This window comes from Salmo salar, chromosome 01, assembly GCF_965601325.2.
Source record: "Salmo salar chromosome 01, fSalSal1, whole genome shotgun sequence".
NCBI lineage: Eukaryota > Metazoa > Chordata > Actinopteri > Salmoniformes > Salmonidae > Salmo > Salmo salar.
This window is the reverse complement of record NC_138291.1, coordinates 64,208,684-64,226,376: the sequence shown is the minus strand read 5'-3', so window position 1 is coordinate 64,226,376 and position 17,693 is coordinate 64,208,684. Positions and strand designations below refer to the sequence as shown.

The following is a 17,693-nucleotide window of genomic DNA, read 5'->3' as shown; positions in this document are numbered from 1 at the left end:
ATATACATTCACACACACACACACACACACACACACACACACACACACACACACACACACACACACACACACACACACACACACACACACACACACACAGATCCAGTTTAGAGAGCCCCAGCTCCAGAGCTCCGTCAGCAGCAGATGACAATTTTGAATGGAAAATAGATGTTAGTGCATCGAACCGCATCATATCGAACCAAATCTCCTCGTTTTGTTCCTCTAATGAAACCAAATCGACCGCATCGTTTCGTTCCTCTAATGAAACCAAATCGACCGCATCGTTTCATTCCTCTAATGAAACCAAATCGACCGAATCGCTTTGAACTAAAACGTATCATTGCTGTATCATATCGGAGCCCATATATCTAGATGTGTATCAAATTGTTATTGAAAGGGAAGATGTACACCCCTAGTGTGTATGCATGTGGCATTCTTGCTTGTAGAATATGTACTGCATGTGCTGTGTGAGTTACTGGCAGTCCTTTACTAATCTGAACACGGCTGGTCTTCTGTGAGAGCTAGTGCTACAACCTAACCTCGTCCCCAGGCTATTGCACACAAAAGCCTGGAACATCAATGATTAAAAATTGGCCTTAGTGGGACCTTACTGAGTAAACTATTTGTCTTTAATTTTAGCGAATCACACGACAGTGAGGCGTGGCTCCAAATGGAGGCAGAAACTTGTGGTGCGCAGAAGACACATACTTGGCAGGATTAAGGGGAAGCCGATTTGTAAGCCAATGCCTATGCGTTGGGAGTTTTTCCCGATCTTTCTGTATTGGCCAAGTCTGATGCTTTGGTCCACCAGACCTATTCACACATTTGGGTGGAAGTGTCTGGGAACGAGATTAGCCACGACCTAACCTGGACTGTACAGCATCCAGCCCCCACCAGGGAGCAGCAAAGCACTGTTCCTCAGCTCCAGAGGTAGAAGTTGTCCCCTTAACCACAGATCTAGGATCAGATAGGCATGCCAATCATAAAATCATGGGTATGACAAAAATATCGAGCCTAACCCTGTTTGAGTGGTTGAGTGCAACTTTATCTACAGCCACTTGTTCCTCAAGCACTTTCAGTGTGGATTTAATTTTCGACAGCTTTGAACAATGGTGTCACAGATAAGGCCAGTAGTAAGAAGCTCCTGAGACAACCTGTCAGTGTCTTCTGGAGAACTGTCTGCTATCCCTGACGGCCACCAGCTCCCCTGTTACACACACACACATACGTAAGGCCCTGTCCTCAGGTTGACGGTAGGGGCTTTAATTTCAAGCTCGACTGCCTGTCACCCCGAGTTGGAAAGAGCCACTGTCACTCATTGAGGCTCCAGGGCCCTGTGTGTGTGCGTTTTAGTGGATGTGTTTGTTAGGTTGGCTGATTTTAGGTCTGTAGTCCGTCAGTGGTTGATCTATGGCAGGGGGTTCTGACTAATCGGCTAATCAATGCTCTTCAGACAGGACCACGCATAGTTGAAGGAATTGGTGTCAATGCTGGACTGGAACAAAAACAGTACCAGAATAATTAATAAACTCAGCAAAAAAAGAAACAGCCCTTTTTCAGGACCCTGTCTTTTAAAGATAATTCGTAAAAATCCCAATAACTTCACAGATCTTCATTGTAAAGGGTTTAAACACTGTTTCCTATGCTTGTTCAATGAACCATAAACAATTAATGAACATGCACCTGTGGAACGGTCGTTAAGACACTAACAGCTTACAGACGATAGGCAATTAAGGTCACAGTTATGAAAACTTAGGACACTAAAGAGGCCTTTCTACTGACTCTGAAAAACACCCTAAAGAAAGATGCCCACGATCGGTACATCCGAACATCACACCCACAGGACAGGTACAGGATGGCAACAACAACTTCCCAAGTTACACCAGGAATGCGCAATCCCACCATCAGTGCTCAGACTGTCCGCAATAGGCTGAGAGAGGCTGGACTGAGGGCTTGTAGGCCTGTTGTAAGGCAGGTCCTCACCAGACATCACCGGCAACAACGTCGCCTATGGGCACAAACCCACTGTCGCTGGACCAGACAGGACTGGTAAAAAGTACTCTTCACTGACTAGTCGCGGTTTTGTCTCACCAGGGGTGATGGTTGGATTCGCGTTTATCGTTGAAGGAATGAGCTTTACACCGAGGCCTGTACTCTGGAGCTGGATCGATTTGGAGGTGGAGGGTCTGTCGTTGTCTAAGGCGGTGTGTCACAGCATCATTGGACTGAGCTTGTTGTCATTGCAAGCAATCTCAATGCTGTGCATTACAGGGAAGACATCCTCCTCCCTCATGTGGTACCCTTCCTGCAGGCTCATCCTGACATGACCCTCCAGCATGACAATGCCACCAGCCATACTGCTCATTCTGTGCATGATTTCCTGCAAGACTGGAATGTCAGTGTTCTGCCATGGCCATCGACGTGCCCGGATCTCAATCCCATTGAACACGTCTGGGACCTGTTGGATCGGGGGGTGAGGGCTAGGGCCATTCCCCCCAGAAATGTCCGGGAACTTGCAGGTGCCTTGGTGGAAGAGTGGGGTAACATCTCACAGCAAGAACTCGCAAATCTGGTGCAGTCCATGAGGAGGAGATGCACTGCAGTACTTAATGCAGCTGGTGACCACACCAGACTGTTACTTTTGATTTTGACCCCCTCTTTTTAAGGGACACATTATTCAATTTCTGTTAGTAACATGTCTGTGGAACTTGTTCAGTTTATGTCTCAGTTGTTGAATCTTGATATGTTCATACAAATATTTGCACATGTTAAGTTTACTGAAAATAAATGCAGTTGACAGCGAGAGGACGTTTCTTTTTTTTGCTGAGTTTATGTACGTCTGCGTAGGTCTGCGGTGGGCATCATGGAACCTGGGGGTCTTCATGTTTATACACTGTGCTGGCATCCACAGGAACCTGGGCGTCCACATCTCCAGAGTCAAATCTGTCAACCTGGACCAATGGACCCAAGAACAGATCCAGGTAACATGGGAATGCGTGTATTTTTATTTATTTTATTTTATTTCACCTTTATTTAACCAGGTAGGCAAGTTGAGAACAAGTTCTCATTTACAATTGCGACCTGGCCAAGATAAAGCAAAGCAGTTCAACACATACAACAACACAGAGTTACACATGGAGTAAAACAAACATACAGTCAATAATACAGTAGAAAAATAAGTCTATATACAATGTGAGCAAATGAGGTGAGATAAGGGAGGTAAAGGCAAAAAAGGCCATGGTGGCAAAGTAAATACAATATAGCAAGTAAAACACTGGAATATTAGGTTTGTAGTGGAAGAAAGTGCAAAGTAGAAATAGAAATAATGGGATGCAAAGGAGCTAAATAAATAAATAAAATGGGTGTGTGTGAAGGACAGTGTGGTCTGTGGGTAGTTTTGGGGGTGTTCAGTATGGGAGGATGTGAGGCAGTGTGAGTAAGACCGATGTGGGGGAGGGGGGAGTGTGTGTGTATATTTGTGAGGGGGGAAAAAAGAAAATATTTGTGCACGCAAACGCAAAATGTAGGCCTATCTGTGGTTTATTGAAGAGAGTGCATAGCTGTTATCTGTGTGGTTAGATAGAGCGTGAGTCTCTCTCTCTCTCTCAATGTTAATTGCTAACCCTAATTCATTCCTGATGGGTGATTATTCCAACTCCAGCTCATTCATTCCTCCTCCCAACGCCATCATCCTCATCTGTCTGGCAAGTGTGTGTGGTTTCCGGGTGCCATCGTGTGTGTGTGTGTGTGTGTGTGTGTGTGTGTGTGGTGTGTGTGTGTGTGCGGTGTGTGGGTGCGTGTGTGTGTGTGTGCGTGTGTGTGTGTGTGTGTGTGTGTGTGTGTGTGTGTGTGTGTGTGTGTGTGTGTGTGTGTGGCATTACCAAGTACAAACTGCCTAGAATGTAAGTTTAATATTTCAAAGCAGTCAGGTTGTGACTTTTTCAGTTTCTCTTCATTCCATTTGTTTTGAAGACCTTGCCTTCCATTTGAATGTGAGTCATTTTACCTCAAAAGCACAAGAGGATTTCAACACCCACCATCTGAAATTGTGCTCAAATTGTTTCTGTAGTTCAAAACATATACGATTATTTTATTTAAGTATAATTTGATCTCTGAGAAATTAAGCTAAAGAGATTGCATCCAAATTGTCTCTTTTTAATTGATAGGATTCATATAATCTTCAATAAATATAGTACCTAACATCCGATTTGGGCTATAATTCTTCCTAACAATGAGTAAGATGAGGAATTCACTAAAATGATCAAAAGCCACCCATGGACCCCCCACGCCAATCCTAATCCAACAGCCAGTATACACTATCAGTTCTCTATGTCTAACAAGAAGTATGGAGCTGAGGCTTGGAGTAGGCTATTGCTTCTTCGTCCTATGTTATGTATTCCCTGTGAATCTGGAAATGTCCTTTTTTTCCCCAGTTCAGAAAAATTTGCTATTGAAGTCGATTACATTTTTTACCATAAATTAGTGTGAAAGTAACAGGTTTTGCCCGCTAGATGCTGCTGTTCCTGCAACTGACACACCCTTTATCCATTTTGCTGGTTTCTTGTGTTTATTAAATAGATCACAACATTGTCTTTGCAACTTTGGGTAGGACCATGTCCTCTGGTCTGATGCAAGCCAAAGAACACCATCCCAACCGTGAAGCACGGGGGTGGCAGCATCATGTTGTGGGGATGCTTTGCTGCAGGAGGGACTGGTGCACTTCACAAAATAGATGGTATCATGAGGTAGGAAAATTGTGTGGATATATTGAAGCAACATCTCAAGACATCAGTCAGGAAGTTTAAGCTTGGTCACAGATTGGTCTTCAAAACGGACAATGACCCCAATCATATTTCCAAAGTTGTGGCAAAATGGCTTAAGGACAACAAAGTCAAGATATTGGAGTGGCCATCACAAAGCCCTGACCTCAATCCTATAGAAAATGTGTGGGCATAACTGAAAAAGCATGTGCGTGCAAGGAGGCCTACAAATCTGACTCAGTTACACCAGCTCTGTCAGGAGGAATGGGCCAAAATTCACCCAACGTATTGTGGGAGGCTTGTGGAAGGCTACCTGAAATGTTTGACCCAAGTTAAACAATTTAAAGGCAATGCTACCAAATACTAATTGAGTGTATGTAACCTTCTGACCCACTGGGAATGTGATGAAAGAAATTAAAGCTGAAATAAATCATTCTCTCTACTTTTATTCTGACATTTCACATTCTTAAAATAAAGTTGTGTTCCTAACTGACCTAAGACAGGGAATATTTACTTGGATTCTATGTCAGGAATTGTGAAAAACTGAGTTTAAATGTATTTGGCTAAGGTGTACGTAAACTTCTGACTTCAACTGTATATAATGTCCTGTCAGAGGCCAAAGACATATCCCGTGGAGTACCGCAGGGATCAATATTAAGGCCTCTCTTATTTCTTATATCCGTTAATGATATGCCAGATACAATAAAGTGCAAACGCTTGCTTTGTGCTGATGAGTCATCCATACTGGTATCAGGGAAGGATACAGTTTACATAGAGGACACCCTGAGTAAGGAATTACATTTTGTTAGAGATTGGTTGTCTGACAACAAATTGTCACTACATTTGGGAAAAACTGAATCGATTTTGTTTGGAACAAAAGGTAGATTGCTTAGGGCTGACAAGATGACAGTAACCTGTACAGGCAAGGAGATTGAGTCTAAAACAAGTGTATCTTGTCTTGGTGTGTCCCTAGATCAAACCCTTTCTGGAGATCTGATTGCTGCTAAAAATGTTTCTAAAACGGCGAACAAATATAAATGTTTATATCGTAACACTAGATACTTTAACATTAAAGTTAAGAAACTGCTTATTTCAATCTTGATCCAGTATAATTTTGATTATGCCTGCTCTGCTTGGTATAGTGGCCTATCAACAAAGCTGAAATAGAGGTATATGCTGAATGTCCCCCCTAAGACCCACATAGGGGTACAGGAGTTCCGGGAGGTGGGCTTGTTGCCTTTGGAGTCCAGAGTGGACCAACTTCAACTTAATCATATGTTTGACGTCTTAAATGAGCGTGCCCCAGGTTACATGAAAAACCACATTGATACGGTCTATAACCAACAGTCACAATACCAGAGCTAGTGTTATGTCTTGTAAAAGAGTAAACAGTACTGCGAGGTGCACGTTTTTCCATACAGGCATTGGTCTATGGAATAGCCTTCCCTTGGAGATAAAGCAAAGAAAAAGTAAAAATAGCTTAAAAAGCAGGCAAAGGTTTTATTTTTTGTCTAAGTAGGAGACACCACTCCACTGCCCCTTGTGCCCCTTACTGTTGGTCAGGTGTATTTATTTGAAGGATCGGTATGATGTGAAATGAATATGGTTGATTTTTAAGGTTATGGAGAAGTGCAGTGAATAGTGCCACTTTTTAGGATCTCAATAAATTAATGTATTTTTTGTTTAATTTGGTCTTGCCTTCTAATCATTATGTGTTATTGTTTTTACAATCGAGGACCACTTTGGAGACTAGCGTTTAAATTAATACTTTCAGGTGATATCCTCTGGATCCACATTGTACATTTTGTTGTATATGTCTGTTACAGTACCCCAAATAAATTCAATTCAACTGAACTAAATTACTATCGGCCCGTATAACTCACTTCTGTCATCATAAAGTGCTTTGAGAGGCTAGTTTAGGATCATATAACCTCTACCTAGCCTTACCTGACACCCTAGACCCACTTCAATTTGCTTACCGCCCCAATAGATGCACAGACGATTCAATCGCCATCACACTGCCCTATCCCATCTGGACAAGAGGAATACCTATGTAAGTTCATTGAATATAGCTCAGCATTCAACACCATAGAACCCTCCAAGCTCATAATTCTCATAACTCTCCTTCCGTGGCCTCCAACTGCTCTTAAATACAAGTAAAACTAAATGCATGCTCTTCAACCGATCGCTGCCTGCACCTGCCCGCCCGTCCAGCATCACTACTCTGGACGGTTCTGACTTAGAATATGCGGACAACTACAAATACCTAGGTGTCTGGTTAGACTGTAAGCTCTCCTTCCAGACTCACATCAAACATCTCCAATCCAAAGTTAAATCTAGAATTGGCTTCCTATTTCGCAACAAAGCATCCTTCACTCATGCTGCCAAACATACCCTCGTAAAACTGACCATACTACTGATCCTCGACTTTGGCGATGTCATTTACAAAATAGCCTCCAATACCCTACTCAATAAACTGGATGCAGTCTATCACAGTGCCATCCGTTTTGTCACCAAAGCCCCATATACTACCCACCACTGCGACCTGTACGCTCTCGTTGGCTGGCCCTCGCTTCATACTCGTCGCCAAACCCACTGGATCCAGGTCATCTACAAGACCCTGCTAGGTAAAGTCCCCCCTTATCTCAACTGGAAACGCTTATCTCCCTCACCAGCTTTAAGCACCAGCTGTCAGAGCAGCTCACAGATCACTGCACCTGTACATAGCCCATCTATAATTTAGCCCAAACAACTACCTCTTCCCCTATTGTATTTATTTATTTTATTTATTTTTCTCCTTCGCACCCCATTATTTATATTTCTACTTTGCACTTTATTCCACTGCAAATCTACCATTCCAGTGTTTTACTTGCTATATTGTATTTACTTTGCCACCATGGCCTTTTTTGCCTTTACCTCCCTTATCTCACCTCATTTGCTCACATTGTATATAGACTTATTTTTCTACTGTATTATTGACTGTATGTTTGTTTTACTCCATGTGTAACTCTGTGTTGTTGTATGTGTTGAACTGCTTTGCTTTATCTTGGCCAGGTCGCAATTGTAAATGAGAACTTGTTCTCAACTTGCCTACCTGGTTAAATAAAGGTGAAATAAAATAAATACATAATTAAGCTTGGGGCCCTAGGTCTGAACCCCGCCCTGTGCAACTGGGTCCTGGACTTCCTGACGGGCCGCCCCCAGGTGGTGAAGGTAGGAAAAAACATCTCCACTTCGCTAATCCTCAACACATGGGCCTCACAACGGTGCATGCTCAGCCCCCTCCTTTACTCCCTGTTCACCGACAACTGCGTGGCCACGCACACCTCCAACTCAATCATCAAGTTTGCAGACAACACAGCAGTAGTAGGCCTGATTACCAACAATGACGAGACAGCCTACAGGGAGGAGGAGAGGGCCCTGGGAGTGTGGTGCCAGGAATATAACCTCTCACTCAATGTCGACAAAACAAAGGAGCTGATTGTGGACTTCAGCAAACAGCAGAGGGAGCAGGCCCCTATCCACAACTACCTGCCCTCTAGGACACCTACAGCAACGGATGTCACAGGAAGGCCAAAAAGATCATCAAGGACAACAACCAACCGAGCCACTGCCTGTTCACTCCGCTATCATCCAGAAGGCGAGGTCAGTACAGGTGCATCAAAGCTGGGACCGAGAGACTGGAAAAACAGCTTCTATCTCAAGGCCATCAGACTGTTAAATAGCCATCATGAGGTGGCATCCACACGGTTAGGTAACCCTGCACCTTAGAGGCTGCTGCCCTATATACATAGACTTGAAATCACAAGTCACTTTAATAATGGAATGCTAGTCACTTTAATAATGTTTACATTTTTCTTTACTCATCTCATATGTAAATACAGTATTCTATTCTACTGTATTTTAGTGTATGCCACTCCGGCATTGCTCATCCTAATATTTATATATTCCTTAATGTCATTCTTGTACTTTTAGGTTTGTTTATTGAGTGTGTTGTTGTAAATTATTAAATATTACTGCGCTTTTGGAGCTAGAAGCACAAGCATTTCGTTACACCTGCAATAACATCTGCTAAACGTGTGTATGTCACTAATAAATTTGACTTGATTCTTTATTGTATTATTTTATGACAAAACCTGCAAAAGTGTCAACACCCACATTTATTCAAATTCGTTTTTTCCCTGCCAAGAAGTTTCCTTTCTGTCACGACTTCTGCCAAAGTCGATGCCCCTCCTTGCTCGGGTAGTGCTCGGCGGTCGACGTCACCGGTCTTCTAGCCATCATTGATCAGTTTTTCATTTTCCATTGGTTTTGTCTTATCTTCCTACACACCTGGTTCCAATCCCATTCATTACATGTTGTGTATTTAACCCTCTGTTTTCCCTCATGTCCTTGTCAGTGATTGTTTGTGTGTTATGTACGCGTGTATTTTGTATCGGTGTGCGACGGGTTATTTTTACCCATGTTATTTTTATATTTTGGTTTTGGTGTTTGTTTTTCTATTAATTAAAATACTCCAGTTTAACCAAGTTGGTTTCTCCTGCGCCTGACTTTCCTGCCACCTACACACACGGCTATGACACTTTCTGTTTCAACGTTTTTTTCTTAAATCCTTTTGATGTAATTAATTCTTTACAGTCACTTTTTTGTTCATCATATATTAAATATCTTGTAGAAATACACTTTGACACTGTCATGCCACGTGACCAACCTGTGTCACTTCGACTAAGAATATACACTTCATGACACTGTCAAGAAGCATTGTGACCATCATAATCATATAAGCCAGATAGGCCTATCACGTACATGCCCTGATATCAGTCATCAATCAAAAAGAGGGTGTCTTGTCCTGCTCCTGAAATCTGCCCTTGAATTCATCCCACAAACAGGACCAAGCCTGGCCTGTTGAGGAGTGACGGACTCCATCCTAGCTGGAGGGGTGCTCTCATCTTATCTACGAACATAGACAGGGCTCTAACTCCTCTAGCTCCACAATGAAATAGGGTGCAGGCCAGGCAGCAGGCTGTTAGCCAGCCTGCCAGCTTAGTGGAGTCTGCCACTAGCACAGTCAGTGTAGTCAGCTCAGCTATCCCCATTGAGACCGTGTCTGTGCCCCGATCTAGGTGGGGCAAAATTAAAGATGGCGGTTTTCGCTTTAGCAATCTCACTAGTATAAAGACCTCCTCCATCCCTGCCATTATTGAAAGAGATTGTGATACCTCACATCTCAAAATAGGACTACTTAATGTTAGATCCCTCACTTCAAAGGCAGTTATAGTCAATGAACTAATCACTGATCATAATCTTGATGTGATTGACCTGACTGAAACATGGCTTAAGCCTGATGAATTTATTGTGTTAAATGAGGCCTCACCCCCTGGTTACACTAGTGACCATATCCCCCGCGCATCCCGCAAAGGCGGAGGTGTTGCTAACATTTATGATAGCAAATTTAAATTTACCAAAAAAAAAACAACTACGACGTTTTCGTCTTTTGAGCTTCTAGTCATGAAATCTATGTAGCCTACTCAATCACTTTTTATAGCTACTGTTTACAGGCCTCCTGGGCCATATACAGCGTTCCTCACTGAGTTCCCTGAATTCCTATCGGACCTTGTAGTCATCGCAGATAATATTCTAATTTTTGGTGACTTTAATAGTCACATGGAAAAGTCCACAGACCCACTCCAAAAGGCTTTCGGAGCCATCATCGACTCAGTGGGTTTTGTCCAACATGTCTCTGGACCTACTCACTGCCACAGTCATACTCTGGACCTAGTTTTGTCCCATGGAATAAATGTTGTGGATCTTAATGTTTTTCCTCATAATCCTGGACTATCGGACCACCATTTTATTACGTTCGCAATCGCAACAAATAATCTGCTCAGACCCCAACCAAGAAGCATTAAAAGTTGTGCTATAAATTCTCAGACAACCCAAAGATTCCTTGATGCCCTTCCAGACTCCCTCTGCCTACCCAAGGACGTCAGAGGACAAAAATCAGTTAACCACCTAACCGAGGAACTCAATTTAACCTTGCGCAATAACCTAGATGCAGTTGCACCCCTAAAAACTAAAAACATTTGTCATAAGAAACTAGCTCCATGGTATACAGAAAATACACGAGCTCTGAAGCAAGCTTCCAGAAAATTGGAACGGAAATGGCGCCACACCAAACTGGAAGTCTTCCGACTAGCTTGGAAAGACAGTACCATGCAGTATCGAAGAGCCCTCACTGCTGCTCGATCATCCTATTTTTCCAACTTAATTGAGGAAAATAAGAACAATCCAAAATGTATTTTTGATACTGTCGCAAAGTTAACTAAAAAGCAGCATTCCCCAAGAGAGGATGGCTCTCACTTCAGCAGTGATGAATTCATGAACTTCTTTGAGGAAAAGATCATGATCATTAGAAAGCAAATTACGGACTCCTCTTTAAATCTGCGTATTCCTCCAATGCTCCGTTGTCCTGAGTCTGCACAACCCTGCCAGGACCTAGGATCAAGGGAGACAGTAAAGTGTTTTAGTACTAGATCTCTTGACACAATGATGAAAATAATCATGGCCTCTAAACCTTCAAGCTGCATACTGGACCCTATTCCAACTAAACTACTGAAAGAGCTGCTTTCTGTGCTTGGCCCTCCTATGTTGAACATAATAAACGGCTCTCTATCCACCGGATGTGTACCAAACTCACTAAAAGTAGCAGTAATAAAGCCTCTCTTGAAAAAGCCAAATCTTGACCCAGAAATTATAAAAAACTATCGGCTTATATCGAATCTTCAATTCCTCTCAACATTTTTTGAAAAAGCTGTTGCGCAGCAACTCACTGCCTTCCTGAAGACAAACAATGTACACGAAACGCTTCAGTCTGGTTTTAGACCCCATCATAGCACTGAGACTGCACTTGTGAAGGTGGTAAATTACCTTTTAATGACGTCAGACCGAGGTTCTGCGTCTGTCCTCATGCTCCTAGATCTTAGTGCTGCTTTTGATACCATCGATCACCACATTCTTTTGGAGAGATTGGAAACCCAAATTGGTCTACATGGACAAGTTCTGGCCTGGTTTAGGTCTTATCTGACGGAAAGATATCAGTTTGTCTCTGTGAATGGTTTGTCCTCTGACAAATCAACTGTAAATTTTGGTGTTCCTCAAGATTCCGTTTTAGGACCACTATTGTTTTCACTATATATTTTACCTCTTGGGGATGTCATTCGAAAACATAATGTTAAATTTCACTGCTATGCGGATGACACACAGCTGTACATTTCAATGAAACTGTCACGCTCGTCGTTAGAAATGGCGGACCAAAACGCAGCAGGTATGTGTATACTCATCTTCTTTATTTACCGGAAAAGAAGGAAAAACCAAACAAACACGTATACAAAAAATTAACAAAACGATGAACGACAAAATGACAGCCTTGAACGCACCACAGCAATCCAAGAACAATCTCCCACAAAATACAAGACAAACACACCCAACTAATATAGGACTTCCAATCAAAGGCAACACCAAACAGCTGCCTTCAATTGGAAGTCCACCCCAATTAACTCAACATAGAAACACATTCACTAGACTACACATAGAAATACATAAACATAGACCATAACCCAAAACCCGGAAATAATAAATCAAACGCCCTCCTAACTAACACACCACCCCGAAACACATAAAACAAATACCCTCTGCCACGTCCTGACCAAACTACAATAACAATTAACCCTTATACTGGCCAGGACGTGACAGTACGCCCCCCTTAAAGGTGCTAACCCCGGAAGCACCTTAAAAAAAAAAATACAACCCCAAACAAGAAAACAAAAATTCCCCTCTACTACAAGGGAGGGAAGGGAGGGTGGCTGCCGTCAACGACGGCACTGTGCTACACCCCCCCCTCCCCAACCCACCTATATCAGGAGGTGGCTCCGGTTCTGGCAGCTCGGGGCAGTCTGGCCAGTCTGGCAGCTCGGGGCAGTCTGGCAGCTCGGGGCAGTCTGGCAGCTCTGGACAGTCTGGGCAGTCTGGCAGCTCGGGACAGTCTGGGCAGTCTGGCAGCTCGGGGCAGTCTGGGCAGTCTGGCAGCTCGGGACAGTCTGGGCAGTCTGGCAGCTCGGGACAGTCTGGGCAGTCTGGCAGCTCGGGACAGTCTGGGCAGTCTGGCAGCTCGGGACAGTCTGGGCAGTCTGGCAGCTCGGAACAGTCTGGGCAGTCTGGCAGCTCGGGACAGTCTGGGCAGTCTGGCAGCTCGGGACAGTCTGGGCAGTCTGGCAGCTCGGGACAGTCTGGGCAGTCTGGCAGCTCGGGACAGTCTGGCAGCTCGGGACAGTCTGGTAGCTCGGGACAGTCTGGGCAGTCTGGCAGCTCGGGACAGTCTGGTAGCTCGGGACAGTCTGGGCAGTCTGGCAGCTAGGGGCGGTGGCGGTCCGGGGCGGTCGGGCCGCTCCGGCGGTCCGGGGCGGTCGGGCCGCTCCGGCGGTCCGGGGCGGTCGGGCCGCTCCGGCGGTTCGGGGCGGTCTGGCCACTCCGGCAGTTCTGACGACTGTTGACTGGCGGGCAGCTCTGACGACTGTTGACTGGCGGGCAGCTCTGACGACTGTTGACTGGCGGGCAGCTCTGACGACTGTTGACTGGCGGGCAGCTCTGACGACTGTTGACTGGCGGGCAGCTCTGACAACTGTTGACTGGCGGGCAGCTCTGACGACTGTTGACTGGCGGGCAGCTCTGACGACTTTTGACTGGCGGGCAGCTCTGACGACTTTTGACTGGCGAGGCTGGGTTTACGCACTTGAAGCCTGGTGTGTGGTGCTGGTACTGGGCGTACCAGATTGGCAACACGCACCTCCAGGCTAGTGCGGGGAGCGGGAACAGGTTGAGTCGGACTGGGTTGACGCACTTCCGGGTCCGCACGAGAGACAGGAGATGGAAACCCAGGGCTATGGAGGCGCACAGGCGGTCTTGATCTTACCTCCTGCACAACCCGTCTTGGCTGGATGGAACTAGTAGCCCTGTACGAGCGGGGTGCTTGTACAGGGCAGACTGGGCTGTGCAGGGGCCTGATGGTAGCCGTGCGTAGAGCGGGAGTTGGGTAGCCTGGTCCTCGGAGGCGTACCGGCGACCAGATGCGCTGCGCAGGCATCCTCCTACCAGGCTGGATGCCCGCTCTAGCACAGCACCTGCGAGGGGCTGGAATAACGCGCACTGGACTGTGTGTGCGTATGGGTGAGATAGTGCGCTCCTCAGCGAAACATGGCGCTCTCCACCTCATACGCTCCTCCATATAACCACGGGTAGCTGGCTTCCGGCTCTTCCTAGGCCTAGCCAAACTACCCGTGTGCCCCCCAAAAAAAAATTCTTGGGGGTGCCTCTCGTGCTTCTCCCTCAGCGCGTCCAAGGCCTCGTACCTCCGCCTCTCTGCCTTGGCTGCCTCAATTTCCCACTGCGGGCGGCGATAATCCCCAGCCTGGTGCCAAGGTCCAGCCCCGTCCAGAACTTCCTCCCAGGTCCATCTCTCCCGCCAGTCCAACTCGAAGTCCCCTTTCTTCTGCTGCTTGGTCCTTAGTTGGTGGGAGATTCTGTCACGCTCGTCGTTAGAAATGGCGGACCAAAACGCAGCAGGTATGTGTATACTCATCTTCTTTATTTACCGGAAAAGAAGGAAAAACCAAACAAACACGTATACAAAAAATAAACAAAACGATGAACGACAAAATGACAGCCTTGAAGGCACCACAGCAATCCAAGAACAATCTCCCACAAAATACAAGACAAACACACCCAACTAATATAGGACTTCCAATCAAAGGCAACACCAAACAGCTGCCTTCAATTGGAAGTCCACCCCAATTAACTCAACACAGAAACACACTCACTAGACTACACATAGAAATACATAAACATAGACCATAACCCAAAACCAGGAAATAATAAATCAAACGCCCTCCTAACTAACACACCACCCCGAACCACATAAAACAAATACCCTCTGCCACGTCCTGACCAAACTACAATAACAATTAACCCTTATACTGGCCAGGACGTGACAGAAACATGGTGAAGCCCCAAAATTGCCCTCGCTAGAAGCCTGTGTCTCAGACATAAGGAAATGGATGGCTGCAAACTTTCTACTCTTAAACTCGGCCAAGACAGAGATGCTTGGTCTAGGTCCCAAGAAACAAAGAGATCTTCTGTTGAATCTGACAATTAATCTGGATGGTTGTACAGTCGTCTCAAATAAAACTGTGAAGGACCTCGGCGTTACTCTGGACCCTGATCTCTCTTTTGAAGAACATATCAAGACTGTTTCAAGGACAGCTTTTTTTCATCTATGTAACATTGCAAAAATCAGAAACTTCCTGTCCAAACATTACGCAGAAAAATTAATCCATGCCTTTGTTACTTCTAGGTTGGACTACTGCAATGCTCTACTTTCCGGCTACCCGGATAAAGCACTAAATAAACTTCAGTTAGTGCTAAATACGGCTGCTAGAATCCTGACTAGAACCCAAAAATTTGATCATATTACTCCAGTGCTAGCCTCCCTACACTGGCTTCCTGTTAAGGCAAGGGCTGATTTCAAGGTTTTACTGCTAACCTACAAAGCATTACATGGGCTTGCTCCTACCTATCTTTCCGATTTGGTCCTGCCGTACATACCTACACATACGCTACGGTCACAAGACGCGGGCCTCCTAATTGTTCCTAGAATTTCTAAGCAAACAGCTGGAGGCAGGGCTTTCTCCTATAGAGCTCCATTTTTATGGAATAGTCTGCCTACCCATGTGAGAGACGCAGTCTCAGTCTCAACCTTTAAGTCTTTACTGAAGACACATCTTTTCAGTAGGTCCTATGATTAAGTGTAGTCTGGCCCAGGGGTGTGAAGGTGAACGGAAAGGCTGGAGCAACGAACTGCCCTTGCTGTCTCTGCCTGGCCGGTTTCCCCTCTTTCCGCTGGGATTCTCTGCCTCTACCCCTATTACGGGGGCTGAGTCACTGGCTTACTGGTGTTCTTCCATGCCGTCCCTGGGAGGGGTGCGTCACTTGAGTGGGTTGAGTCACTGACGTGGTCTTCCTGTCTGGGTTGGCGCCCCCCCTTGGGCTGTGCCGTGGCGGAGATCTTTGTGGGCTATACTCGGCCTTGCCCCGGGATGGTATGTTGGTGGTTGGAGATATCCCTCCAGTGGTGTGGAGGCTGTGCTTTGGCAAAGTGGGTGGGGTTATATCCTACCTATTTGGCCCTGTCCGGGGGTTTCATCGGATAGGGCCACAGTGTCCTGACCCCTCCTGACTCAGCCTCCAGTATTTATGCTGCAGTAGTTTATGTGTCGGGGGGCTAGGGTCAGTCTGTCACATCTGGAATATTTCTCTTGTCTTTTCTGGTGTTCTGTGTGAATTTAAATATGCTGTCTCTAATTCTCTCTTTCTCTTTCTTTCTTTCTGTCTCTCGGAGGACCTGAGCCCCAGGACCATGCCTCAGGACTACCTGGCTTGATGACTCCTTGCTGTCCCCAGTTCACCTGGCCGTGCTGCTGCTCCAGTTCCAACTGTTCTGCCTGCAGCTATGGAACCCTGACCTGTTAACCGGACGTGCTACCTGTCCCAGACCTGTTGTCCCAGACCTGCTGGAACCCTGACCTATTCACCGGACGTGCTACCTGTCCCAGACCTGCTGTTTTCAACTCTCTAGAGACAGCAGGAGCGGTAGAGATACTCTCAAAGATCGGCTATGAAAAAGCCAACTGACACTTACTCTTGTGTTACTGACTTGTTGCACCCTCGACAACTACTATGATTATTATTATTTGACAATGCTGGTAATTTATGAACATTTGAACATCTAGGCCATGTGCTGTTATAATCTCCACCCGGCACAGCCAGAAGAGGACTGGCAACCCCTCATAGCCTGGTTCCTCTCTAGGTTTCTTCCTAGGTTTTGGCCTTTCTAGGGAGTTTGTCCTAGCCACCGTGCTTCTACACCTGCATTGCTTGCTGTTGGGGTTTTAGGCTGGGTTTCTGTACAGCACTTTGATTTGATTTGATCCCAGTCATCAGCAATAGAGCACTGAGGAAGGTGAATGTCTGACATCAATGTGTGCGCAATTGCAATGATAATTTAATATGGTCAATTTCAAAGCATTTTATATAACACAGCCTACATGTCAACAGTATATTTATGGTGTAATTAAAGGTTTTGCCTTGTGTGGTAGGTTTTGTGGGTTTTGACACTCTTATGTAGGTGTCATAACAGCAGTAAAATCTCTACCGTGGTACGTTTTGTGGGTTTTGACACTCTTATGTAGGGGGTCATAACAGCCATACAATAACACTGTCACAACAGGTCTGAATATATGTAATGACAGTGTTATGATCATTTAACAGGCTGTCAGTTGTTATGACATATTGCGTGGCTATGACCATGTCATAACATGTTATGACACAGTGTCAAGTAAAGTGTTACTGTTATGATATATTGAAGACTTTAAGATCACTCTCCCTGTGTGTGTATGTGTGTGTGTAGAGTATGGTGGACATAGGAAACACCAAGGCCAAACAGCTGTATGAAGCCCTCCTCCCAGACAACTTCAGATGGCCACAGGCAGACCAGTATCCTTTTTGTGTGTAGTTATAATAATTAATGCCTCTGTGTGCATCTGCATTTGACCACCACCCTACTCTTCAAAACACAGTTCCTTTGCCCATTTCACTTTGGAACCAATATTATGATGAGACACACATTTGGACACAGCACCTTTTGAGTGCATGGTTATAACGCAGCATGACAGCATGGTATCTGGTTTGCCTGCTGTTCTGATAACGAGGACAGGACAGCTGTGTGTTCTTAATAGCATCTGTTCCTGTTCAAACTCAGACTGAATTCACACCGTCAGCTTGTTTCAAGATAGTTCTCTAATATATCTGATATCTAGCTTTTGT

At 45.2% G+C, this 17,693-nt stretch overlaps 1 pseudogene; it reads left to right on the top strand.

Annotated features, from left to right (window-relative positions):
* Window positions 1-2,831: 2,831 nt before the first annotated feature.
* LOC106605638 (stromal membrane-associated protein 1-like) overlaps window positions 2,832-17,693 on the top strand; it is an 86,001-nt pseudogene continuing 71,139 nt past the window's right edge.